This window comes from Rousettus aegyptiacus, unplaced genomic scaffold (assembly GCF_014176215.1).
Source record: "Rousettus aegyptiacus isolate mRouAeg1 unplaced genomic scaffold, mRouAeg1.p scaffold_m13_p_16, whole genome shotgun sequence".
In the NCBI taxonomy this organism is placed as follows: domain Eukaryota; kingdom Metazoa; phylum Chordata; class Mammalia; order Chiroptera; family Pteropodidae; genus Rousettus; species Rousettus aegyptiacus.
In genome coordinates this window covers 46,078,149-46,105,839 of record NW_023416291.1, presented here as the reverse complement: position 1 = coordinate 46,105,839, position 27,691 = coordinate 46,078,149, and the positions used below count along the sequence as shown (strand labels likewise).

Genomic DNA, 27,691 nt, shown 5'->3' with positions numbered 1-27,691 from the left:
CCAAATTAAAGCCAAGTATGATTTAACCCAAACTGTTTCTCACTGTAGATAATATCCAAATAATTGTATTCATTTGCTCGTTCTTATGGATAAAACAGGCTTGGACCTTGTCTTTATGGAGCTCACAGTCTAGATATTTTAAAAATAAATATATAATTTATATATATATGAATATATATGCTTTATATATTTATACATATTTAATTTATATTGTACAACAACCATATACTTGGAATTATGATAAGTACTTAAAAGTAGGGGAATTATCAGAGCATACAAACGAGTGCATTGAGGAAGTCTCTAAGGTTGATGTGGGATGATGAATGAGAGCCAGCAAAGTGAAGTTAGATGTTAGAAAGGATACAGGAACAGCATTCCTGATAGAGGGAAAAAAATACGTTATTGTCTAGAAATATAAAGGAGTTTGGTGTGTTCTTTGAGCGTAGGACTGGGCATGCTAGAGAATAGAGAGAAGCAAACAATCCTTGAGTCTCAGTAAAATGATAAATATTTCTCACATTCCATATCTTCTTTTATCCTCTACTGTCTAGCTCATTAGTGATAAGCAAATGATAAATTTTATGCTGCTTTTTAAAGAATTTTGCCTGAAAGTAACAAGCATCGCTTGTGATCGCATTTCATAGTTCAAAGGAAGTAATGTGTCCATGTCTAACTCCACGGGAACAAGGAAGTACAATCCCCATGTGAGCTCAGAAGGAAAACTTAACATCGTTGATGACCAGGACCAATGACCATGACAGAAGGAAAGAAAAGCACGACCTGAAGCTAGCTGGATTGTTAGCCAGGGCGCGGACTACACTGTCCAGTGTAGTTACATCCGTAACAAGCTTTCGCTTTAGAAGATGAATGTAGTTGTTGTGGTGTGAATAGGCCAGATCGGAGTATGAACAGAATCAAAGAGGAAAGGTACAGTGACAAGAATTTGGAAAGATGATGTTGGCTAACAATGGAAATGACGAAAGCGAGAACATTAGCAGTCTCCTCAGAGACAAAGCAGGGTGGTGTGACTGGCCGAGTGTGCACGGGGACCGACGGGGACAGCGATGCTCGTCTAAGTCTCTAACGCGAACTGTGGCTCGACCGGTCACGTTACTCACTCAGATGGACAATATCAATGCAGGTGAAAGTATTAAGATTTTAGAATCAGACACTTCCACTTCCGTGTCCTTTTCCTGGGAGACATCCGAGCTGAGTTAGCGAACAGGCAGGCAGACCTAGCTGTCTAAAATAGAACTCAGAAGAGAAACACAGAACGGATATGTAGATTTGGAGTTTGCATACAGATGATATTTCAAGTCATAACTAAATTTCTATTTAGACGAAAAATGTAAAGGAAGGCAAATGCCCCAAACACCTTTGAAAATCTAATAATAATAAGAAGTAATAAGAAGAGGAGTTAAAACTGCAGAAAATTGTTCCCTAATCCTCCGCTTAGTCATCAAACTTTAGAAGTCTCTGTGAACCTGTAAATTGAAATCTGCACATTTTTTGGAGAAAGATGAGGCTTCGACCACCTCTTTGGTATTCTACTTGTGGTACTTATAAAAACAGGCATACAATACAGAGGGAGGAACATGCTAGGCAGAGTGGAGATTAGAATGTCCACCCAATTCTCCACTCTACCATAGTCACACACTCACACACGCTTACATGCAGATTTAGATTATTTCGTTAACCTTTTGTATGCAGTAACTGCAATGGAAGTTAAACGTATTCGACGACTACACGTTGCTCTCTCCCAGGGCTCACATATGGCACCACTTACAAAATTTAATTGAAAAGGAGAAAGGGAGGTATGAAAATGTTAAATGCTCTAGTAGTTCTCTTCCTAAAGCTTTGATGGTGCGGTTGGCAAGATAACAACAACAACAACAAAAGAAGAATAGTAGGCAAAAGCTATATTTGAAATTCTATAATAATATCCATGGTGTGGTATTAAAACCTGCTTATCATCGGATCTATTGTGATCTAAGGCTAAAACTATGCCACGAAGAGGAGTTGATGTTTCTTATTATTCTCTTTCCCAGACTCAGAATGAGACGAGCTGAAATTGAATTTACTGTCACCAAGAGAACTGGCTGAGGATCGATATCTGGTGACAGCTTTGTGTTCCTCATACTTTATTATTTCTTCCATGAGAAACATAGCAATGCACTGTGCATTCAGAGTAAGAGCAGTACAATTAGGGTTATAATGGGCAAGGGCAATGGGTCCCCTAAACCGGAAGAACATTGGCGCTCACTGAGCAAGGGAGGTTAATCGTTGGCATGATCAGTTACCGTGCACCCCAAGTTAACTCCCAGCTTTGACTGTAAAGGAAAGTCACACTGTTAGTCCCCACAGAGTTGCCAGTAAGAAGCAGTATCTAAGATTTCCCACTCAGCTACATGCCAATTTTTTTAAACGTGTTTGGGAGTCGAAGATTAACTTGCTAGTTTCTTGTTTAAGGTATCGGAAATCTAGTTGCCCCTTTGTTCACAGCCTTGTACAGCAGGTCCTAAAGTAAAATCGATCAGGTGACATCTTTTCGTTATGAGGTCGATGACACTGTGTGATGTTTGCAGCTTTTTCCCGTGTGTGGGGGGGTTTTCTCCATGGACTCCGGTGACCCCACATGGCAAAGATGTGCACGTGGGGTGACTGACATGTCTAAAGTGTCCCAGTCTGCAGGAATGTGGGTGTGGATGTGGTGTCCTGTCCAGGGTGGGTCCCCACCTTGCACCCTGAGCTGTCAGGAGAGGCTCTGGCCACCTGACACCCTGAACTGAAATAAGTGGGCTGGAAAAGAATTCTCTTTGTTGTTTTTTTGTCTTTCTTAAATGTATGTATAGCTCATGTCTGTTTTAATGCTTAACATTTTGAGGAATGATAGCGTCTCTGAGACTCAACTTCCTCATTTGTGAAATAAAACTTTTAGGACCCGTTATGGGCTGAGTTGTGCTCTCCAAAAATTGATATGCTCAAGTTTTAACCCGGGGTCTTTAAAGAGGAAATTAAAGTAAAATGGGGTCACATGAGTGGGTCCTAATCCAAAATGACTGGTACCCTTAAAAGAAGAGGAACAGGACACAGACACACACAGAGGAAGACCTTGTGATGACAGAGAGAAGATGGTCATCCACAAATCAAGAAGAGGGTCTACAGAAGCAACCAATCTATCTTGCTGATACCTTGACCTTAGACTTTTAGCCTCCAGTACTATGAGAAAAAAATGTTCTGTTATTTAATTCACCCAGTCTGTTGTGCTTTGCTATAGCAGCGTTAGCAAACTAATACAGTATCCAACTCCAAACATGCTTTGGATGATTAAGTTGAATATTTAAACTGCCAAGTAAATGGCTTACTGTATGGAAAGTACTTAATAATTCAGTCCTTTTTACTTCGATTCAGACATGAATGTTTAATTAAAATTTCATGATTTGCTTCAAAAACTTCTGACTATAGAAACTTTTAAAAAGTAAGTTATTACCATCTAAAGCAAAAAGAACAAATGTTCTGATGACATTCATTCTGAAAGATAATTTTATTTTAATTATAATATCAATGGCTAAAATTTACTGACATTTCAATAAAAGCCTGGGATCTCATTCATGTTATTTGACTAAACTCCCAGTGACGCCAAGGCCTTTCTTACTGTTGGCAGAGAGCTAGTTAGGCTTTAGAAAAGGTCAGACCACAGCTCGGAATCCCAGATTGAGGAGTTTTGTCACTTAGCGCGTCAAGAAAGGGTAAGTGGTGAGATTTTGTATCAGTGCATTTGAGCAAATATTGAGCAGATAGGCACCAACTCAGTCCCTAAAGCAATTCTGAGAAACCAGGAGTATGCATATTGTCCTGAAGAACAAGAATGGGTGAACTCTTTGAAAGGTCTAAGAGAATCTATATCACTACCTTCTCTATCACAGGCAGCTGCGATTGTCATGGCGCCTTGAGAGCCGGGGAGTCTTGCCCTCTCCACGGGCCACGCTCTTTTATGTCCCTCGCTTTATTTAGCCACCTGTGAACAGGCAATTTTTTTTTTTGTATTATTTAACCACATGCATCTTCTGCCAATGACTATTGTTCTCTATCAATCACTTTTACGCTGACGACACCTACACCATTATTGCCTTCATTTCACAAATGAGAAAACAGACAGACCGGGTTTAATGACTTGGCCAGGGTCATGCATAGGATAAGCGAAGTAGTCAAGGCTAGAATTCAAGCGTTCTAGCCTTTGTTTTTTTAACTACTGTGCAATGTTGATATTTGAGGTAGGCCATAGTATAATAATAGAGCTAGAGCTAGAGTGTTCAATAAAGAGACAGAGACAGACACAGAAAAGGAGTACAAGACAGAATAAGTCATATACACAAAACATACACATAAAAATATCTGTGAGTCTTTGAAGAGACCTTTTAGAGGCTGTAAGGATCTAAGATCATTACTAGTTGTGAAGCATATATTAAAAATCTAATTAAACATGATTATAATTTTTATAATATACATTATGTAGGCAAAGCGTTTAGCCTGATTTTTACAGAAATGGGAGTATGGTGAATTTAGACGTAAGTAGGACGTCCAGGATAAGATAATTTAGGGCCTTCCTTATAATAATTCCTTAAGATAATTCAGGTCTTCCCTGTGATATAAAACTGTCTCCATCTCATGTAAACAAACATTTGGGAAACACGCCTTTTTACATAGAATGCTAATTTTCTTTTGTGAGTCTATGTGTAATAACTGACCTGGTATATTTAGTATATCTTTTGCTTATTTCTTTATTCTTATTTATCAGTCGCTATAATCTGGAAACATAATAATGATGATGTTTATAGAACACCCTGAATATCATTAGATAAAATATAACTATCTTAGATAATTTGAGAGTTATGAAGAAAATATACATATCTCTGCCACTGAGATACTAATACCTGTGTTCTCCAAATTTTTAAAAGAGAGTTTGAGATTCGCATATTTAAGTACATTAAAAAGCCTATTTCATATGCTGCTCTGTATTCACCACATTTTCCCTGAGTCTTTTAGGCTGGCAAACAAAAACAGAAGCAACCGCTTATTTGCTGGATTTTGTGGTGATAATGCTTCATCCAGATTTTGTTCTGAGAAGCAAAAATTCCATTAGGAAAGTGGGCTGGACAAAGATAAAAATAATTGGGAGAAAATTATTGCATAAAGACACTAGTTAGCAGCAGGATGTTTTCAATATCGCATTCTGTTCCCTGTATGTAAAAATATGTCGCCCTCTTTCACGGGTGTAGAATTGATTGGCTCCTGCACTCAGCAGGCCGGGGCTTCCCGTGAGTGTGGCGTGTGCGGGCATGTGTTTCTGTGTTTCCTCATAGGCTGGGACAGCTGCGCTTCTCCCCCCTCTCATGATAATGTGTATTAAGCAGCAGCAGCTTCTCCTTAAGGCCTTTACCGGCACACGGTGCGAATTCTTCCCCCTGATACACTGACAGGATAGGAGGCGTTGGGGTGTGGCGGCACACTTCTGAATCTTTCAAATAACGTTAAGTAGGAAGAAACATTAAAAGCTGGTGGAAGCCTTGGCCCTAACCAGGGGACTGCCAGATATGCCCTTGAATATTTTTTATTGTTTTTTTTTTTTTTAAATGATCGGCTTTAAAAAAAAAAAAAAAATAACGTTTTCTATAATTTCAAGTCTCTATCAGGTTGAATCCCATTTAATACAATTCTTCTATTTTAAGTTTTATTATAACACTAGTAAATTTAATTCTGTCTTTTTAATTCATTAAGTCTCTCCCTGTCACTCTTCACTGGTTTTCCACACCTCGTTCTCATACCGTAAACGCAGATTTAATTTGTTAGTGACTTTTATTTCCATCGGAGTCATGGAACTTAGCGACATTTAGCTGCAACTTATCCCAAAGTATTTTTTTTTTTACATTATTATGAACTATGCCCATGATTAACTGACATATCTCTAAAATATTATCCATTTTATTTAAACATTCATAGTAAGCAAAGTACCTTTTTAACTCTTAACTTATTGAATTTCTTGGTATTATTTCTCATTTTCCTATAGACCATTTAATTTCTAGTTGCTTACCGATACAAAAATGTCCATATTATCCTTCGATGAGCCGGTTTCTTCCTTTACGTCCCTAGATAATAAAGAATAATTTTCAATTATTATTGATAAAAATTCCCATTTCTTAGAATATTTTCATCTTTGTGTTTATGTTTTATCATCTCCAATTTTCTATTACTCTTACTTAATTCTCCCCTTCATCAAGGAATAAAAGTTACTCTTCCCATCATGTTTTCCACAGCACCATAGAGTTTTATAGAAATCTGGTTAAAATGTATTATCTGCATATACAATTTGATGAAAAATTAATATGGAGACTCTGTTTTCACATATACCACCCACCATTTTATAAATTTTAAAAACCCGAGCATCTTAATGCATTCTTTTTTTCACTTCGAGTAAAGCAAAGACTTGGGAATCTTGGCTCTGTCATACCCCTAGGTCACCACGGGGGAGTTCTCATTTCCTCCTTTGCTTATCATTTCCTCTGCCTGGGATGTGTTCTTTCTGACCTCTAATCTTGTGACCAATAGGAATTTCTCCCAGTAAATTCTCAGGATATTTGGCTTTTCTAGTCTATTAGCATACTTTGTATGGTTACTGATTTATTTACTTAAGTCTAATTTTTTTTCTTCTTATTAGCCAGTGCCAAAACATACATATAGAAGGTGTTCGGGCAAAGTTAACATATGATGTTGGCACATTTCACTGACGAACTTACTAAAATGTTCATGTACATAAAATGTTCATTCACAATTGACGTTTTCTTGCTTTTAGCGATAGGAGTTAAGATTTTGTTTATTGTTTTTACTGCCTGAATTTTAGATTTCTGAAGAATTCAATTTGGACACTGTGTGCCTACTATTAAAAAAAGTTTTAATATTTTTAAATAAAAATATGTCTCTTCTATTTACTTTTATGTTTATTTAAATGAGTTTAAACCTTGCTGTAACCTATCTAAAGCCTCCTCTGCTAGATGATTCATTCTTTAATGAAATATATAAATGATGTCACATACATAAGACAATAAATGCAAAACTAACACAATTTTTGAAAGTGTGGCCTTTCGATTTTAATATATATGCTTGTTTAATGAGATAACCAATATTTAAATAGTGCCAAATCCATGACAGTAAAAGAGTACTTAGAAGTATAAGTAAATATTGCTACTTCAGTCGGCACCTTTTTACTGAATTATTTTTAGAGAAGATAAACTATTAAATAATGATGAATTTGTTGGTGAAGAATCAGATTATCTAGATAGTAAAATAACTGGACAGCCTAAAATAAAAGGTCTCATATAGACCAATTGTGTAATTTCTACAGGTCTCATAAAATCATTTCTACTCTATTTTAATCAAGAAGCAAAGACTTATAAATAGCAACTGAAGTACATAAAAAGAAAGTCACAAAATACATAGTGAACTAAAATAAGCCACTTATATTCAGATTGCCTAAGACCCGCATACTTTAAAATAATGGTAGAGCAGGACTGATCAAGCAGCTCCCTGGATTTTATGGATTTTATGGCATATGACACTTTATTTGATTCTCTGTTCCAGAGGGAAAAATCATAATTGTGCTTTAGATCTATGATTCTAATCTGTGTAATTCTTTGTTGTTTTTTTCTTTAATGAAGGCAATAAACTACTCTTATTCAAATGCAAAGAGGTCTGTATACTTCGGTGGAGATCTGTGATGTTTCATATATTAATATTATGCAAATAATCTAAAAATGGTGTTACGTGATTAAAAAAAAACTGAGTGGAAAAATTGGAGCAAACAGTCAAAGAGTTTAACAAGCTTTCATCAATATGTTGATTGGACAGGACTTAGTTATGCATATAGTCACTTACCTAGAGTTATCTCATTAATCTAATTTTATTTAAATTTTTATGATTCACATATCCCCAAATTAAGCTTACATTAAAATCAATAAAATTTTCATGACTATTGACATGTTTGAAATTATATCTGTCATATTATTTGTATTTTCAATTGTCCATGACTTCTAGAAAGTTTTAAGCAGCTATAACTGTCCATTTGTCAGGGTTCTCCAGAGAAACTGAATTAATGTCATGTATTTATTTACTTAGTTACTTGTTTGTTTAATAAAAAGAACTGACTCATACAATTATGGTGACTGACAAGTCCCAAGATCTACAGGTGGTAAGCAGGAGATTTAGGGTAGCCAGTGGTACAGATCTAGTTCTACAGCTGGGAAGCTTGGACCCAGGAAGAAAAACCCTTTTCTAATAAGTAATGTATATTTCCACTTGAGTCTGAAGGAAGGAAGCAGCCTATTTCCCAGCTCAAAGGCAGTCAGGCGGGGGGATTTCTCTCCTGTTTGTCATTTCAGCTATGTTCAAAGCCTCAGCTGATGGAATGAGGCCCATCCGCATTAGTGAGAATAATTGGCTTTACTCAGTCTATCAATTTAATTTTAAACTTATCCAAAACTGCCCTCACAGAAACATCCAGGATATTTGACCAAATATCTGGGCACCCTGTCTTCCAATCAAGTTGACAAAATTAACCATCACAACTTGGACTGGTTGAGATGTCTTCATTAATTTTTTCCCCTTTAATGGCTTGGAAATTATTAATCCTATGTCTTGTTTTTAGTCTTCTATGTCTGGGACTTTCTTCATCTCCGTCATCTTGATTTTTTTGTTTGTTTTTTTTGTTTATTTGTTTTTCTTATTTACCATGTCTTTCATTTTGTATTCTTCCAAATAATCATTTAGTAATATTAGAGAATTCATGTATTCTAAGAAGCCTTATTTTATTATCCTCTCCTTCACCAAAGACCAATTAAAATGCTTCTCTTATGCTTTCAGTACAGTCTTTAAAGAAAAAGAAAAAGAAAACAAAGTCCTACTATTTATCACAAAATAATAAAATTTCTACAAGATATATCTTCCTATGACAAACACTTTGGAGACAGGCACTGTGTCTCTTACAGTATGTTATACCATTGACATAACACAGTGTCTGGCAAAAAGTAGTCAGATACATCACATGAAGGAAGGCATGGATGGATGTTAGCTATGTTTATCTTCTGGAAATTATGACTATCTACTATATAAAATAGATGTTTGAGTCTAACAATTTATGCTATGTTTCTTCAGTTTCTGCATTTGCAATTTTAGGCTCATTTTTCCTCTCTATTGTCAATAGTGATAACATCTGAACTTGACATTTTCACACAAGTTTTTTTTGAAATTCCATGGCTCCTAAATTGCTTTCTTTTTGTGAATATAAGCATGACCTGAAATCAGGTTAAGAGCATCAATAGATAATTAATTCTTAGGGATTTATATTCAGTGTTATGAGCTCTAAATTATATGCTTTCTTTTGATTATAGTAAAATACATAAGAGTTTCTTTTGCCTACTCAAAAACATTACTTTAAAATTTGACTCTGTACTACACTTCACCGAATCACTGAAAATGTATAGCAGTAGGATAATTTATTTCCCTTTTAGGCTATAATTTTCACAAGTGGCATCTCTTATCACTCACTGACTGAGCATTAAAACTTTTGCATTCTTAAACACTTCGGGCTTCACAGTTATTTAAAGTAAAAATATTTTCCTATAAAACCCTTTTCTAATAAACGATATATATTTTTAACCACTAACCACAAATCGCAGTGTGTTTTTCCTGGGGATTCATCAACAAAGCCATGGTCAATATATGGAACGTGGAGCAATATGGATCATGAATGAGACATAACCACCATTTCCACATATAGTAGAACGATAACTCTTCCTAAATATCCAAACGCACACATGTTCCAGATTCTCTTATGTATTAAGTTTCATGATGATAACAAGAGAAAGAACTGCATTGTCACTAGACTCAGCGTGTCCTGGTCTGAGGGCCATGTAGACCCACAATTAGGGGTGGAAGCTGAGAAAACTGGTCAAGATGGAAATCAGAGAACGGTCCTGGAAGGATCAAAATCGTAAATGCAAGAGCAGAGCTATTTGTGAATAGGAGAGAAAATAAGAGTGTAGGTCAAAGGAAGCACGCATATCCGAACCCCACTTTAGAATACCTGGGTTCACACTGAAAAACCGTAGATGTCTATATGTCACAGCCTATTAAGCTGAATAAATTTTAGGCAGAGTTATGAAAAAGGCAAGTTTGTCTTAGTTTCTTCTAATCTATCAAGGGGTGCCCTCCTCAGATAGGCTGCTCCTGTCCCTACCTTTTTCTTTGTTCCAAGTGTTTCTATGGTACCACTTCCTTTCTTGACAGGGACCCTACACCTTCTCCTGCTTATGGTGATAATTTATCCTTTTGTGAGTCTCAAACTGTAAGAAGCTTCTGTCAGCAAGCTTCTCACACCGAAGTGGTCAGAAACTAAAATGAAATAAAATGTCATATATTTGCACAGGATCATTTCTAGGTAGTGTTTGCTAGATGACTACATATTTAACATTTCTGGCATTTTAAAATAATTTTCATCTACTAAAACAGTTCAGTCATTGAATTGCACTCTTCGAAATAAAATTTTACCTACATTTGTTTTTATAGAATTAATAGATTTCTAGTAAGAATCACAGACCTTTGGAACTGCAATGTCCTTGAGATAACTAGATAAAAAACCAGGTTTACAGAGGTGGAAAGGATTGAAGAGAGTTGCTCAGTGTAACAAAATTATTAGGCAGCAGCATTTTAACTTGAACTAAGATTAAACCTTAGAGAATAATGCATGTCACAAAGTCATAAGTAGCCATAATGAGATCAGCTCTGTTTAGTTTTGTCATTAAAAACTGTGCTTCGCCTAGTATAAAATCATTCTTGAAAATCGTTATTATCTTCAATATGCGTGACTATCTTTCAAGAAAGGTGAGATGTGGAAAGCACAGAGGTTGTGTGTTTCCGAGAGAGAGAAAACTATGAGAATGGAGAATTCTGCCGCTCAATTAGAGCTAATGTGAAAGAAAATGATTGCAAACGTTAGAGGAAGACAGGAGGATCTGATACTGATGGAGCTGACCATTGGATTTGTATCCCCAGAAACAGTGCAGTACTTTACAGTGATGGCTTGTGCAGAGAGAGAGATTCACTAATAAATGGAGGTTTATGGGGGAGAGAATGGGGGAGGAAACAGAACCAGACAGCTGTCACATATCCAGTATTATATATAATCAAATATATTCTAGTGAGCATCATTAGATCTCATAGCAAATCCTTGTATTAATTTCTTAGTTTATAGTACCACATTTATTGAATGTTATACACATAAATTTCCTGTTAAAACTGATTTGCTTTAGACTTAGCTGAAAAGAGCATCGCTTCTACCCTCACGACAAAAATAAATGCTGAGCAATAAATTTTTCTTCAGCCCATCACAGAAATGTTTGTTTGACGAGAAAATAACATGAAATTTGAAGAGAAACAGACACCTGCAGAGAGAAACAGGACCTGTGCACTTGCTAACCATGAGGGACGATGTCACTGAATGCCACATAAGCCAGTAATAAGATTTAGCTAAATATATATAATAAATCTTAAAGCCAAAGTACAGGGTAGTGTGAGAGTTTGAAAGTTCTGGGGTCAAAGAAAGAGTATTTTTCGCCCTTTCATAGGTATTTCTCCCAGGAAGCTCACGGAGACCCTGCAGAGAAGCCAAGGACAACCTTGGGAAGCTTCCCCAGTGTTGCTGACTGGGGGATGAGAGCAGCCACTGCCCAGACCTGCGGGGTTCTCCCGGCTTTCCGCTCTGTGCCAATGACCTTGGAATACTCTCTCAGCAGTAAGCGTGGGCAGTGATAGGCTTACTTTTTTTTGTTTTATGTCTTCCAAGAGCCAATATTATTTATTGGCTGATGCCCAATACCTTGGCAACCATTGGTTCATATATTTTACATATATTTTAGGAATTTCTTAGGTTTTTTTTTTCTTTCTTTTTCAGGAGGAAGGTTAAAAACCTGTCTTTACTCTATCCTGGTCAAAAGTAGAAAATTTACCTATAAATATTGATTCAGAGATAACAAAGAAAATGTTTCAAGGCAGAATCCACCTCTACCTTAATAAATGATAAATCATGGCCTAAAGGGGTTCATTCCAATGATACAAGGCTAATTCAACATTAGGAAATCTTTCATATCTTACGCCATATTCACAAATCCAATAAAAATATATGATTCCTAGACGTAAAAAAGTCTTTTCCATAATTTCAAGCAATCATGGTAAGAAAAAAAAAACTCCTAGGAGTATAAGAACTGATGGAAAATACGATGACTCATATGATTATATTTATATATGTATATAGCCATATGCACACACACATGCGTGCATGTACCGTATTTGAAAAGCCAGTAACATATTTAATTGAAAACACTAGAAACTTTTATATGGAGACTCAGATTAAAGCAAAGAAGCTCAGTATCCTCATTAATATTCACTATCCTACTAGCGGTAATTACCAATACAATTAGACAAAAGAATTCCATTAGAATCATTAGAATTATTAAAAATAAAAAATAAAAATGTCTTTTATAAATAATATGCTATTATATTCCAACGCTCTAGAGAACCAATGATAAAACAAATTCAAGCAATAAAAGAAACCAATATGGTTGCCTGCTATAACATTTGCACACACAAATAAATGGCCTTCACATGCACACAAAAAAGTGGAGACTCTAAATTTGTCAATATACATAACTTACATAACCAAAAAAACCATAAAAATTACAAGACAACTGACAACTGGGAGAAAATATTTGAAGTATATATCACAGACAACAACCTCATATCGCTAATACATAAAGTATTAAAAACTGAGAAATAAAAGGCCAAATATCCAATAGAAAAAAATGGAAATAGAAGTATAGCCAGACAATTCTGAAAAATAAGAAAACTTCATTAAAATATCCCTTAAAATATTTTGTTCAAATTTACTCATAATAGAGATATGTAAATTAAATAACACCGAAAAACCAATTCTGACCTATGAGCTTGGTGAAAAAGTTTAAAATATGACAATATTCTGTTGGCATGGCTGTATGTAGGAAAACAGAAACTTCCTGTTATAAAGCTTTCGTATTGCTGATGGGAATACAAACCAGTACGACCCTCTGGCATAAAATTTGGCAATATCTAACAAAACTACATGGTTACTTATCTTTTGACTGAGCCATTTTATTTTTAGCAATTTGCTCTGATGAGACACCTCCAGCAATATAAAATAACAAGAACAAAGTTATTCAATGCAACATTATTTGTAATTGGAAGTAATCCCAATATCTATATGTAAAAGGGTAGTTATATGATAGGGGTAAAGCTAGTCAATGGACTCCTTTGCAGCTCCAAAAAAAAAAAAAAACAACGGGAAACATTCTACATACAGATTTAAAGTCAATTCTACAATATATAATTTGGGTGCAAAAAGCAAAATACAAAAGAATGTAGGTAGTGTGCCAAAATCTTACAAGAAACAAAAGGTAGTATAATAAAATATTCACACATCCGGTATTCCTTTATGAAAAAAGAGATACAGGAATGACAAAAACAGATCAAGGCGATTCATGACCTATCGGGACAGGAGTGAACTGTGTGAAAAGAATGGAGGGACAGCAGGGTCCATGGAATGTTCTTCTCTGACAGAACGTGGTATTTTGTGGAAACTTTTCAAACCCTGGTAACATCCAATTTACACAAAAATATATTATTACAATTAATCAGAATGTAGAACAACAACAACAAAAAAAGATGAAATCCAAAGAACAACAATTTAAGTATATTATAAATCAACAAAATGATAAAAATGATGGTGAGAGAGGCTGAAAGGCTAAATTTAAGTGACAGCAAAATCGTATTTTAAGTATATGCCGTAAGACGAAAGATACATATACACGAAGTGGGCACAAATTATGCATTCGAATGTGGAAATTTACTTCTCACAAAGGTGTGGGTTAGGAAGTCTGAGACTAAATTTTAAGATTTCATGAGTATTTTAGGATTAAGCAAATAAATATCTTGTGATTCTAAGAGCGGATTTTTTCACTTTCAGAGAACAAAGCTACAAATAAGGAAAGGGGAAAGATAGAGCGGACCTGATGGTGCTGGAAAGGACTTTAAGACGTCAGTAAAAACTCGTGGTTTTCTATATGTTTATACACAAGCAGATAGATATTGATGCAGATATCGACATGTATGTATAGGCCTATTTTTCCTAGTTTTGTCCACTGCGAGGATTTAGAAGCAATAACAAAGTAGCAATTAGCACACCTAATACTGAACATTGGTTCCTAGAACACCATTCTCCAACGAAAGGTACCAGGACTTAGAAAGAAGGCTGATTTAAGGACTACACTAGTCCTAGAGCATCACATCTTGTGGTATCATTAAGTGAAGCGATGTGAAAAAATAATGGTAATAATAATAACTGCAGTCTCATAAAGACACTGGAGCCGGCTTGAAGGAGCTCCCTATGGTTATCTAAAATTTTAACATTCAGAGATGCTGAGTGAAAGTTATTATGTAAGAACTATTGGCAGTATTTCGGGAACTTTTTTCTATGCCTGAAATTTTTTCAAAATAAGTTATAAAAATGGTTAAAAAATAATAAAAGACATACCCTCCATATTAAAAATAAACCCAATCTCAAAATTTACATACATTACTTAAATGGCTTTTTCTGCCCAGGATTAAAACAAAAGACATTAATGGAATATCAGTTTCTACTACATAAGCGAAGCAGAATATCAAACAATTCTGGAAGAGCCAGTCAGTTCAGTTACATAGACATCATAGAAATTAATACAGGTCTGTACCCTTCCTGTCTCTCCTTTATGTAAACATGTAAAATGAAGGTATTTCAATCAGTCCACTCATTTTTTTTTAATAAATACACTGTGACTTTGAATTTATTTCATATTCAATTCTAAACACCCAAGATTATGATTAAGATGTGAGGGGTAGAGATAATATTACAGAACGTATTTAGATATATTCTCTCTCTTTAGTAGTGGATGATAAATAACCACATGATTTAGCATTTAGAACAGTGCCAGAGCTAGCGATTGCTTTCGTCATTGCTGTCATTATTATCAGTAATGTTATTGCCCGTCTGTAACAAAAATAACTCAGCAGCTCAGTATTAGGTTTCCTTTAAGCTATTCAACCCCAAACTACTTAAATTTTCAGGCATTTCATACAAGAAGAAAACAGCACCGCTGATTTATTCAAAAACTAAATTTAATAGAACTCAAGCCTCAAAATAGACCAGCTCAAATTGGCAGCTCTCGTTCTTTCTAGCTTGATGACCTTTGAAAAGGCAATGATCTTTACGTCATCTGGTTTTGCTTCATCATCTGCTCTGTGTTTGGCACATAAAACTATCTAAAATTACCGCTACCCATGAATGTCAATGGAACTGTGTATATGCTCTTTCATTCGAATACTTGGTTTGTGCCATGTAAGACCAAAAAAAAAAAAAATGTGCAAAGAGTTTGGACATTTTATTAAAGTATAAGAGACATTTATATTAAAAGCAGATTAATGAGAGGCCAGAAATAAACTCGAGTATATATGGTCAACTAATATTTGACAAGGAAGCAAAGAATACTCTGAGAAAAAGACAGTCTCTTCAATAAACAGTACTGGGATAATTAATTATTCAGCACGTTAAAGAATAAACTGAACCTTTATATTACTCAAATAAAAAGTAACTCAAAGTGGATTAAAGACTTATTTGTAAGATCTCCAAGAAGAAAAGACAGGAATAAAGCTCCTTGACATGAGGCTTAGTAATGATTTTTTTTTTGCACATGTCACCTAAAGCACAAGCAGCAAAATAAATACATGGAACTACATCACACTAAAAAGCTTCTGTATAGCAATAGAAACAATCAACAAAGTGAAAAAGACGACCTATGGAATGGAGAAAAAATTTGCAAACTATGTATCTGATAAGGGGTTAGTACCCAAGATACATAAAGAATTCCTATAACTCATCAGCAGAGAACCTAAATAACCCAATTAAAAAACTGGCAAAGGACCTGAATAGATATTTCTCTGAGGAAGATATATAAAAGGCTAACAGGTACATGAAAGGTTCTCAACATCACTAGTCATTACAAAGCTGCAAATTAATACCACAATGAGGTATCGCCTCACATCTGTGAGAATGGCCATCAACGAAAAGACAAGAACTAAATGGTGGAGTGGATGTGGAGAAAATGGAACTTGTGCAGTATCGGTGGGCTTGTAAATTGGTACAGCCACTGTGGAAAACAGTATGGAAGATGCTCGAAAATCTAAAAATAGAGCAATTCTATTTCTGGGACTCTAACTAAAGGAAACAAAAACACTAACTCAAAAAGATATCTGCATCGCCATGTTCATAACAGTGTTATTTACGATAGCTGGGACATGCAAACAACCTGCATCCACTGAAAGATGAAAGGATAAAAAAGTTGTATGTATAAATATATATAAAACACACACACACACACACACACACACGCACACACACACACACACACACAATGACATACTCTTCAGCCAAAAACGAAAATAAAAACAAACAAAACAAATAAGGAAATCCTACCATATGCAACAACGTGGATGGATCCTGAAGGCATTATGCTGGGTGAAAAAGATCAGACAGGGAAATAGTTTAAGATCTTATATGTGGAATCTAAAACCAAACAATGGGCAAAGTTATAGAAAAAGAGATTGGATTTGAGCTTAACAGAGGCAAGAGGGTTGCGGGGAGGAGTTAAAGAAAGGTGGTCAAAAGCTACAAACTCGCAATGACAAGATAAGCAAGTGCTGGGGATGTGATGTGCCACCTTCTGGCTGCAGCTAACGCTGCAGTGTGATATACTGAGTGGAAAGTTGTTAAGGGAGCAAATACTGGGTCCTCATTACAAAGAGATTTTTCCCCTTTTTTTCTTTCTTTTCATTTTATCTAGATGAGAAGATGGATGTTAGCTGAATCTATTGTTGCAAACATTTCACAGTATATGTAACTTAAACCGTCATTCTGCATGCCTTGGACAGTGATGTGTGTCAATCATCTCCCCATAAAAGGGAGGGGGATGTTTAAGAAAAAGCAGACTGAGCGCATCTCCGGCTCGCCTCTAGGAAGAAAGTATCAAGATAAACTATGAAGCAGACGCTGTGAAATGCTTTGGGGACATTGTTTAAAAAATTTACATTGGCATATTTATAAAAGAGGATATTTTCTCTAGACCTGATGAATAACACTTTATACTTGCAATCTTTGTAATAAGTTAATTCAAAATTATTACTGTGTAGAAAGGTTTCGAAGGTTAGAGAGAGGGAAGAGCCAGTTATAAAATGCTTTTTGAAAGACTCTTTCAGACAAAAGTCTCCGGAAGACGGAAATTCTTTAACAAAATGTAAAATAATAAACATAAAATATGGGGACACTGTGCAATTCAGTTTATTGAATAAGTGTATTTTTAAATCTTTATGTTTTAGGGTTACGTTTCAAATACCTATATTTATTATCAATGAAAAAGTTTTGAATCTATTGTGTTGCATCTCAGCTCATTCTTTTATATTATTAAAAAATGTAAAGGAAAAACAAATTTATGGAAGTATTTTCGAGGATGGCTTTGGGAATAATAAAATAAATGTAAAAACTTTTAATATCCTGATCCACTTTCTGTCATTCTGAATCATAAAAGAAAGTAACGTTCTCAGTTTATATTGAATAGACTCTCTAGGGATATTGGATCATATACCTTTGTTTTGGTAGCAGAAAGAGTAGAATCTAAGAATTGCATTTTTTGCTCACTAACAAGAACAGGGAAAGGGCACTTTAAATCACTCATCAATTAAGCAAGCATTTATTATTATCCCGCTCTGTAAAAGTGCTGTGGAAAATATGAAAGGAAAAGGGAATAAAGTCTGTCTTCACAAGGTTTACTCATGATTAGGTTAGTTGATTAAAGGCATGTAATATATATACATGTGTGTAACTATAAGGCATCACAATTATTACAAACGTACTGGCTTAAAACAACATGTATTTTTACCTTGTAGTTCTGCAGGTCAGGAGTCTGATGTGGGTCCCTCTGGGCTTAAAGCAAGGCATTGCCATGGCTGCATTTCTTCTGGAGGCTCCAGGGAAGAGTCTACAGAAATCTTCCCTGTTCCAGCTTCTTGAGGCTGCTTGTGTTCTTCGGCACATGACCCCTCTCACCATCTCCCTCCACCATCAGGCCAAGTCCTTCTCATGTTGAGCCTGGCTCTCCTACTTTCACCTTTTTCTTCAATTTATTGGGATCCTTCTGGTCACCGGGCCCAGCCAGACAATCCAGGATGACCTCCCCATCTCAAAGTCAGCTGGTTAACAGACTTAACTCCACCTGCAACAGTCATTCCTCTTTGCAAGGTAACTGAACACATTCACAGGTTTTGGAGATTAGGCGTGGACGTCTTTGTTGGGGGGTGTTATTCTGCTGACCACATCAGAGAATTACTTGTGTTCTGTAAGATAGGTTACGCTGTCTTCTACAGAGTGAATTAAGTTAAAAAACTTAGTATAAGATAATGCTGTTACTTTTTATGATTCTGCGGCCATCTCCTGGCCTGCAATAAAGTAAAAATGTACTGTAGTTGAGTGAGTGTTTTTTTCCCTTCCAGGAAACGGGTTCTGAATTCTCATACCAAAGACATTTCGTGGGCAGTTTTAAGTTAGCACGTTTTCTACTCCTTCCTTATCCCCTCCTCCTAATCATTCACAACTCTGCTTTTCCTTTCTGAGCATCTCCCAAACACGCTTTTATAATTTTCTTTCTCTTACTTTTCATTTCCACCCAGATTGCCCACACTTACCTTGTTTATATATTTCGCTGAGTACTTCGACTTGCAGGTAGTAAGTGAAGCTTTGTTCCTTTTGTTTCTTAGGTTTTAAACCTTGAGGATTACTTTCTAGATGAATCTACCTATTCTGGTAAAAAAATTTCAGTTGGAAGTCTCCCTAAAGAAAAAAAAAAAATCAGAGAGAAATATATGAACTAAAGCAAAAATACCCACCCTTGAAGGATCCTTTGGGAAAATCTCCCACTGGTTCAAATGTTTAAATCTGTTTAAATTAAAAAATGAAATTAAAAAAAAACATAAAAAGTACAAAAAAATTATAAAGCACAAATTCATACCATTCATGAATTCATTCACTTATGAATGAATGAATTCATTCATGAATATCATTTTGTCTTTATTAGCAACAATCTTGGGAGGGTGTGTCCATAGCCATATATTTCATTATTCAAAGTTTGTAATCAAATTTCTTTTAAAAATTCTTTCTGAAAAAATTCACTGTTTTGTTTTTGTGAAAATATCGTAAGTTTTGTTTTTTATTGTCATGTTTTTAGCAAGGGTGGATCCAAAATTTGGTGGCTCTGACATTTTTATAATTTTTGGAGACAATTCTAAGAAAAAGAATGCATATATATATAAATACTAGGTCTATATTAGTTTGAATATTTTTAGAAAGGGAGATCACATGTGTTATTTATTTTAAAAGCCGAAAAACATTATAAATGTAACAATATTCTGAAAAAATAATTAAATATATTTAATAATTAACTAACACCTCAATAATTCTTCCTTTTTCAGTTGCATTCAACATGAGAATTCCGAAAAATTTGTAATTTTACTCCTTTCATTCCTCCGAATGAACGATAATTCATAGCATAGTAGAGGAATTAAGTGTAAAAATTAGAGTTTTCTGAGCAGCAAGGAATATAGTAGTCATCAAGCTCTTTACATAGAAACACACAGAACTGCCCTTCAGTTCTTAGATCAGAAACTAATGGCTGACTTCAAAGGGCTCACTTTTTTTTTTTTTTTGTCCGTATACAACATGAATGGTTGTCCACTAAAATCATCAATCCAACCAATTGTACAGAGCAGTTGTCAGCAAAATTTATCCAGTAGAAACCACACGGTAAGTATTTTAGGTTTTGTGAGCCATATAATCTCTGTTGTAACTACTCAATCATACCATTATAGCATAAAAGCTGACATAGACCATACCTAAAAAAATAAGTATGAGTGTGTTTTAATAAAACTTTATTTATGAAAACACATGGCAAACTGGACTGGTCCTACATGCAGCAGTTTGCCAATCCTGGGACAAAGTTCTTATTGGAAAGGGTGTCCAGACAAAGACTAGACTTCCCAGGGCTGAGAATTGTTAAAATTTTTTATTAAGTTAACTTCCATGCCCCTTTCCAGAGCCAAGACCCCTATGTGTGTGCACATTCACACACAGAGAATTAAATATATTGATTAAAATTGCCATCTCTTTAAACTGTGAGTTGACTTCACTCTTCTCATCATATTGATGGTCTTTTAACACACATAGACATTTGGGGTCCAAGAAATTAGTTTGGATTTAATGAAATATACTTGATATACTTAATATATTAATATACTTAATATACTTAAATGGTTTTCAGGGAATCTCCCCATCCCCATCATTTTATTTATTTATTCATCTATCTATTTATTTATTCATTTTTAAAGATTATTATTTTTTAATTAAGCTTATCGGGGTAACATTGGTTAATTCGATTATATAATTTTCAGGTGTACATTATAATTTGACATCTGTATATTCTACTGTGTGTGTTCACCACCAAAAGTCCACTTTCTTCCAGCTACCATATATTTGATTCTCCCTTCCCACTTCGTCCATCCCCTACCCCCCTATATTTGACTCCTTTACCCCGCCTTATCCCCTGCTCCCCACTTTCTACCCTCTGGTAACCACTAGTATATAGTCCATGTCCGTGAGTCTCTGTTTGTTTGTCCTATTTATTTGTTGCTTTTTGGTTTAAACAACATGCTAAGGAAGAAAAACTCTGTCAGAGAAGAAATAAAAAGAGAGATCAAAAGATATGTAGAAATGAATGATAACGATAGTATAACATGTCAAAACTTTTGGTACATGGCAAAAGCTGTCATAAGAGGAAAGTTCATATCATTACAAGCCTATCTCTGAAAACAAGGACGAGCCCAAATAAATAATCTAATGTTTCATCTTAAAAAACTAAAAAAGGAAGAACAAATGAAGCCTAAAGTCAGCAGAAGGAAAGAAATCATCAAAATTAGAGCAGAAATAAATGAAATTGAAAACAGGCAAGCAAGCAAACAAACAAAAAAGAATAGAAAAAATAAATGCAGCAAAGAGCTGGTTCTTTGAGAAGGTTAATAAAATTGACAAACCCCTGGCTAGACTCACTAAAGATAAAAGAGGAAGGACACAAATAAAATCAAGGATGAAAGAGAGGAAATTAGGACTGATATCACAGATATACAAAGGATCGTACAAGAATACTATGAAAAAGTACATAACATCAAATTTAATAACCTAGAAATAATAGACCAGTACTTACAAAAATGTAACCTTCCTAGACTGAATCAAGAATAACTGGAAAATCTAAATAGACCGATCAGCAGTATGGAAATTGAAACAATCATCAAAAACCTACCAAAAAGTAAAAGTCCAGGACCAGGTGGCTTCACCAGTGACTTCTACCAAACATTCAAAGAAGACTTAATACCTATTCTCCTCAAACTCTTCCAAAAAATCGAAAAGGAGGTAATACTTCCCAACTCATTTTATGAGGCCAATATTACTCTGAAACCAAAACCTAGTAAAGATAACACAAAAAAAGAAAACTACAAACCAATATCTCTTATGAACACAGATGCAAAAATCCTAAATGAGATACTAGCAAACAGAATACAGCAACATATTAAAAAGATTATACACCACGATCAAGTGAGCTTCATCCCAGGGGCACAAGGATGTTCAACATACACAAATCGATTGTGTTACACCAAATAAGCAAATTAAAAAATAAGAATCATATGGCCATATCAATAGATGCAAAAAAGCCTTTGACAAGATACAGTATCTATTTGTGGTCAAAACACTTAAGACAATCAGGGATTCTTATGTATCAGTCTGAGTCCAATCTGGAGACAGAATCCAAACTACAGTTTAAAGCAGGATAATTTAATATAAAGAAATTTTAAGCCATGAAATAGGATAGTAAATATAAAAATATTACCAGAAACCCAACAGTATCCAAGGACTGAGAGAGAGTACCCACAGAAGGATAAACTTGGAGTGGAGGAGCCCTCCTCAAAATATCCTTGGGTTTGGATATTTTTCTCAGAAGTATGAACACTATGTTCCCTTTTTAAAAGGGAACTTTTTGCTTGACAAAGACTAAGAGTTAAATTATGCTTGAAGGAATTCTACAGTGGGAATAAAGAGAAAACGGACTTGAGAACCAATTGAAAAAAAAAAAAAAAAGCTATTATCAAAGCTCAGAGGCCAGCAGCACAAAGCATATTGGAAACAGACTGGAGAAGAGGAGTTGAAATGTAAGATGAGACTGGAAGATCAGATTAACCAGGCACTTATAAGACTGCGGTCCACAATTCATCTCCTTTTAAATGATTAACATATATCAAGGACAATATTAAGAAAGGTTTATGTAAGAATTGACACATAATATAAAAGTGAGATTTGGCAGGATACCTTCCCTTCGAAGACTCACTAAGCAATAATAATTCTAAAAATGAGTGAGAATATTAGTAAGATGGAAATGAATATAAGAGCTAGAATCAAATTCAGCCTTACTTTGTTTAAAGAACAATATAGAAGAAGTAAATCTGAGATTCTAGCTACTTTTGTAAATAAATAGGAAGAAAAAAAGCCTGAAGTGCAAAGGCATGTAGATCTTTCTCAACTAAAAAAATAAAATAAAATAAAATAAAAAAGAATGCTAATTATTTGGCATCAATTTTTCTGTTCTTAATTGTGTCTTAGAGAAGTATTTAAATATGTAAATATTTAAATATATCCTAAGTATAAATATTTAGGATCGACTCTTTCTTTATTCATTAAATATAATCAGATTTAAAATCTAGTTTCTTTCCTGTGAACCCCTAGGGGAAAACAGATGTACTTAATGTAATAGTGAAATGTCTTTCACTGTGGAGTACTACTGCAGAAGCGGCTAGTTTTCATGCTCCATTATTTTATCTATATTCCAGTTTATATCCTGAATCTGTTTGCCATGAAACACTGTTCACCACATCAAAAAAGAGAAGTTGCCTGAGCAAATGCACTTGAAATATGATAGGAGCATAAGAAATGCATGATACTTCGAATAAAAAAATTCAATCACAGTGTCATGGGTATTTTGTACGAATATCTTTCTTTCTTTCTTTCTTTCTTTTTTTCTTTCTTTCTTTCTTTTTTAAATTTTATTTTATTAGTTTCGAGTATAGAGTATATTGGTTAAATACTTATAAAATGATCCCCTGAATTGATCTTTCTCTCCCCTGGCCCTCCACCTAGCCATTACATTAATGCTGACTGCATTCCCTGTGCCGCGCTCTCCATCTCTGTGACCATCTATCAACTACTAATTTGTACTTCTTTAGCTCTTCACCCCATTCTCCCAGCACCTGCCCTCCCCCAACTCCCTTCCCCTCTGGCTCTCATCAAATCGTTCACTATATTTGTGAGTATGTTATTGATTAGTTTATACTTTTTTTCCCTTAGATTCCGCATATAAGTGAAATCATACAGCATTTATCTTTGTCCGACTTATTTAGCGCTCTTTTGAGTTTGTACTTAGATACAAACAAGACTATGAAAGTTGGTTTTAAATAATTTGTCCATTAAAGTAACTTGTCCATGCAGTTCTATTACTCTTCGATGCAAAGAAGTTTTGCTCATTACAAATGCTTCACTACTGATACTTAAGTAACAATAACGTTGGTATCTAGGAATTGTCATCGATCTCACAACAAGACATGTTAGGAATGAACTTTTTCAGGTGTGCGTTTATTATACCTCTATTAGTACTGCCATGTAGTGTCAGTCTATTGACTTTCCAAAGGCGGAAATAGCTCGTAGAAGGTTAGTTAAAAGCTGCAAGAGAGGCATTTTCTGGACGTTCTTCTCTAAAGTCAGGATATGCCTTAACTGTATAGGTTAAGAAACTTGTTTTTGTTACTGTAGGCTTAAAGAAGTTATCATAATAAGAGACTTTTAAAAAGACAACAAATTAATTATAAAATAAAGCTCTCTTTTTTTGATGAAAAACTCAAGTATCTTTTTAATGACCCCTCCTTTTAGCATCAAGGCTCCCCAAAACTGAAAGAATCGCAAAATATTTACTTAGGATATGAGTTAAGAAAAAAAAAATGGGTATCGCTTCATACTTCTTTCTTCCTCACAATAAATTATACTTAGCTAGGGACTAGGAGACTTTCATCTCACTATCCTGTAGACAGTGTTAAATACTGACCAATTTTAAATGTTACCTTTTTCTATTTTTTGTCTATATTTAGACCGAACCTGCTAAGACATATCTTCATATGCCTTCAAGAAAGAGATTTTTTCAGCATTATTAGTTCTATTTAAAACTTGTTCTTTTCATTTGAAATCTCTATCAACAACATATTTAACCACCATGATTCAGAATATATTTGATCATAGATGGTTTATCTTATTCACTGGGCTTTAATTCATATCCTTTTACCTCAGAGAGGGTAAACTCAGTATCTGTCCCAGAAGAGGAGGAGGAGGGGAAAGACGGGAAAGAAAAGAAGGGACAAGAAAATCACATAGGGGCTTGGGAAAGTGTCATTGTGGAAAAATTATTCAAATTTTAACCAACCATCCCAAAGCCCAACAACAATGCAAAACAAACAGTTTGTCAATCTAAGAGTTCCAACTCAACACAGTCAAGGAACAATCTGAGTTAGAAAGTTAGAGAGCATTTTTATAATATAGTGATATATAGATTTTGTATTTAACTTATTTTTAATAATCTTACCTTTTCGTTTGTTCATTTCTTCAACAAACAACTTATAACAAAGTATTGTCAAGTTGTAGGTACTGAGAATACAGGTCGGAACAAGAAAGATGAGGTCCCCACTCTACTGAAATTTGCATTTGAGCTAGAAGGAAAGAGAAGAGAGCAACTTTAAGTCATTTATACATATTGCAAGTTTTTAAAATTGAAATAAAAGTAACACTGCACAGTGCTGGGATCTGTGATTGTTTTTACATTATGCTTTACTCAGAAAGTTAGAAGCGGGTAACTACAAAAAATGAGTCCCTACTTTCAAAGTAGGAGTGTTAAGAGTCAGTAAATCAGTAAAACTTCCATTTTGATTACATTTTCAGGAGAACTTGGTAGTTTCTTCAAAGCTGTTAGGAGTTAACAACAACAAAATCTACCTGACATTTTCCACCTGTTGGGATAGGGCACATCTATTCACGTTGCTTTTGGAACCGTTAGCATCCTGCCTTCCAACACAGAGTTCAGCAAACTTGCTCTGCCGAGGCCCAGGCATTAAATCTGGTTGGTTCTGGAGTCCGAAAGACAATATTACACAGCCACTTATATTGATGAAGGGAATAGAATTCTCCACAAATTTCTATTGATGAATCTAAAAATATAATAATAATGGAACATAAATTTTTGTAACTTAGTTCTACTTCTGAGAAGAATGGCATTTTGGAAGAGAGGATAATATTTCACCTAATTGAGATTAAATGAGAGTATTCTCTTTCACCAAAATCCATTGTAAATGTTCATCTATTTGTGCTAACTTTTAATGATATTTTACATATATCATCTTTAAATATATGTCTTTTCACACATATGTTGCCAAATACTATCAGTCCATCAATGCTTTTAATTGAACATATTCATATCTTGACAAGCATTTTATAGAATTCTATTAGATTCTGGTCTTGATACGTGCCTTTAAGCATAGCATTTCACTGCCAATTGTCACTTCCAATGGAAAACTAGGTGAAAGCTTCTCAATTGCATAATTAAATGAATTTAAAAATATAAAAATTTCCCTTGCACTCACATTGAGCTTTGAAATATACTCCTGGAGATGTAGTTTGAGTTTGGCAAATTCGTGATGGACTGAGGATCCTGCTTCTTAACTTTTGACAGAGCATGAAGTGTATAAAGTAGTTTGACATTACTTGTGATTCAAACAATGTTCGTTGCCATCAAAACAGCTTTATCAAAGTGTAAGTTTTGCATTTGAGTCCTATTTTGCCTTTTAATTTTAGGCTAAACTTATTACAAACCATTATCAAGTCTGCAGCAAAAGTTAATTCAGTGCTATATAGCACCTGATAACAGTGGTGGGGGCAGTTCTTCCCTTCCAGAAGAATTTCAGTGTAGACTCTGGGCTTGAAATATCATAATGAGAACTTACCACTGTGAAGTCATTGAACAGCTGCTTGATAGGACAAGTCAGAATAGCCAGCTTCTATTTCAGATAAAAATTTACAGAAGAGAAGATGATTTGGTCCATGAGAGGAAATGAAGTTCACTGTTCACACTATTGATTCAATAAAGCATAATAGATTTGAATATTTTCTGCAAAGTACCTGCCAATGAATAACAGAATGGAAAACCATAAACTTTAGATACCTTATGATTTTATAAGTTTTGTAAATCTGCCCAAATAAGCCTTTTCAACTGGTCCATATATATATATACTTACCACTATCAGCTATATATAGTAGATTCCACTGCAGGTTGTACTAAATTAGTACTTTCTCAGCTTAAATATAAAATCCTTACCTTCATTCCATGCAGACCATTCTTAGAGGCTAATTCTTCAGTCATTTAAAACTCGGCATTGACTTATCAAAGAAACAACAACTGAGGAGTGCCAGTAACATCTATAAACTAATCAAGAGCAGAGAAAAACAACTCGAATTCATGCGCCTTAAAAAATAAGTCAAATCGATGATTGGTGTCGCTTCCAATGCAACTCTCCGGGCAGCTGTTCATGCTGAAGGCAGCCATCTTAAGCAGGTTTGTTTTCTCTAAAAGCGTTTCCTCAGCTGCAGCAACCAAATATGATTTAACTCACTCGCCACGGGTAAGTGGCTTTTATTGTTTGGCTAATAAATAAGACAACTGGAAACTTATTTTGCTGTACCCCATTTTAATTTTTTACTTTTTGTGAAGAAATTCTATAGAGATGAGATGCACTGTTTTAAATTTTCTGGTGTTTCTGCACATTGCTTGTCTGTGATGTAACATTGTGAGGAGTGCTTAATTTGTTAATGTCGGTGTATATTCTTTAAGCATAAGTATGGTGTCATTGCATGTAAAACAATAATTTTCTATCAATTTGGTACAGAATAATCTATACTGCACTGGGCCTTAAAAATGCAGCATTTGAAGTACTCTCTCCTTTAACATTATGAGTATGCACTGGTATACAAAGTAAATAAAATGCGTTGCGGTGACATGTGGCATTTGAAATGCTGCCAAGTGATAACTGTTGTCACAGTTTGTAGAGTGCCGAGCAGCCATACGAAGCAATGAGAATGCCACATATATACTTTCTCGTTCCCACTGCTTACCTTCTCCGCAGCTGTGGTGAAAACAGCCATGAACAGCACGTGAATGAATGAGTGTTGCTGCCTTCCAATTAACCTGGGATCTTAATCTTTTTTTCCTTAAAACTCAATTGCTAGGAACTGGAAACCTACTTTATTGACCCTGCCAGAGGCTTCACCTTGATACACTGACCA

The 27,691-nt window shown here is 34.9% G+C and overlaps 1 long non-coding RNA gene across 5 annotated transcripts in view; it reads right to left on the bottom strand.

The window, feature by feature from the left end:
* The window catches only part of LOC107504710, a 136,000-nt gene extending 109,414 nt beyond the window's left edge, over window positions 1-26,586 (bottom strand). For 2 of the 5 annotated variants that reach the window (XR_004954963.1, XR_001595521.2), the window contains exons 1-5: window positions 26,356-26,586; window positions 25,352-25,563; window positions 24,945-25,068; window positions 18,105-19,051; window positions 6,092-6,146 (exon numbers count right to left, since the gene is read on the bottom strand). This is a non-coding gene — a long non-coding RNA (uncharacterized LOC107504710). The remainder of the gene's footprint in view (window positions 1-6,091; window positions 6,147-18,104; window positions 19,052-24,944; window positions 25,069-25,351; window positions 25,564-26,355) is intronic. The other 3 variants (XR_004954965.1, XR_004954966.1, XR_004954964.1) reach the window with 3 other exon arrangements.
* Window positions 26,587-27,691: the final 1,105 nt, after the last annotated feature.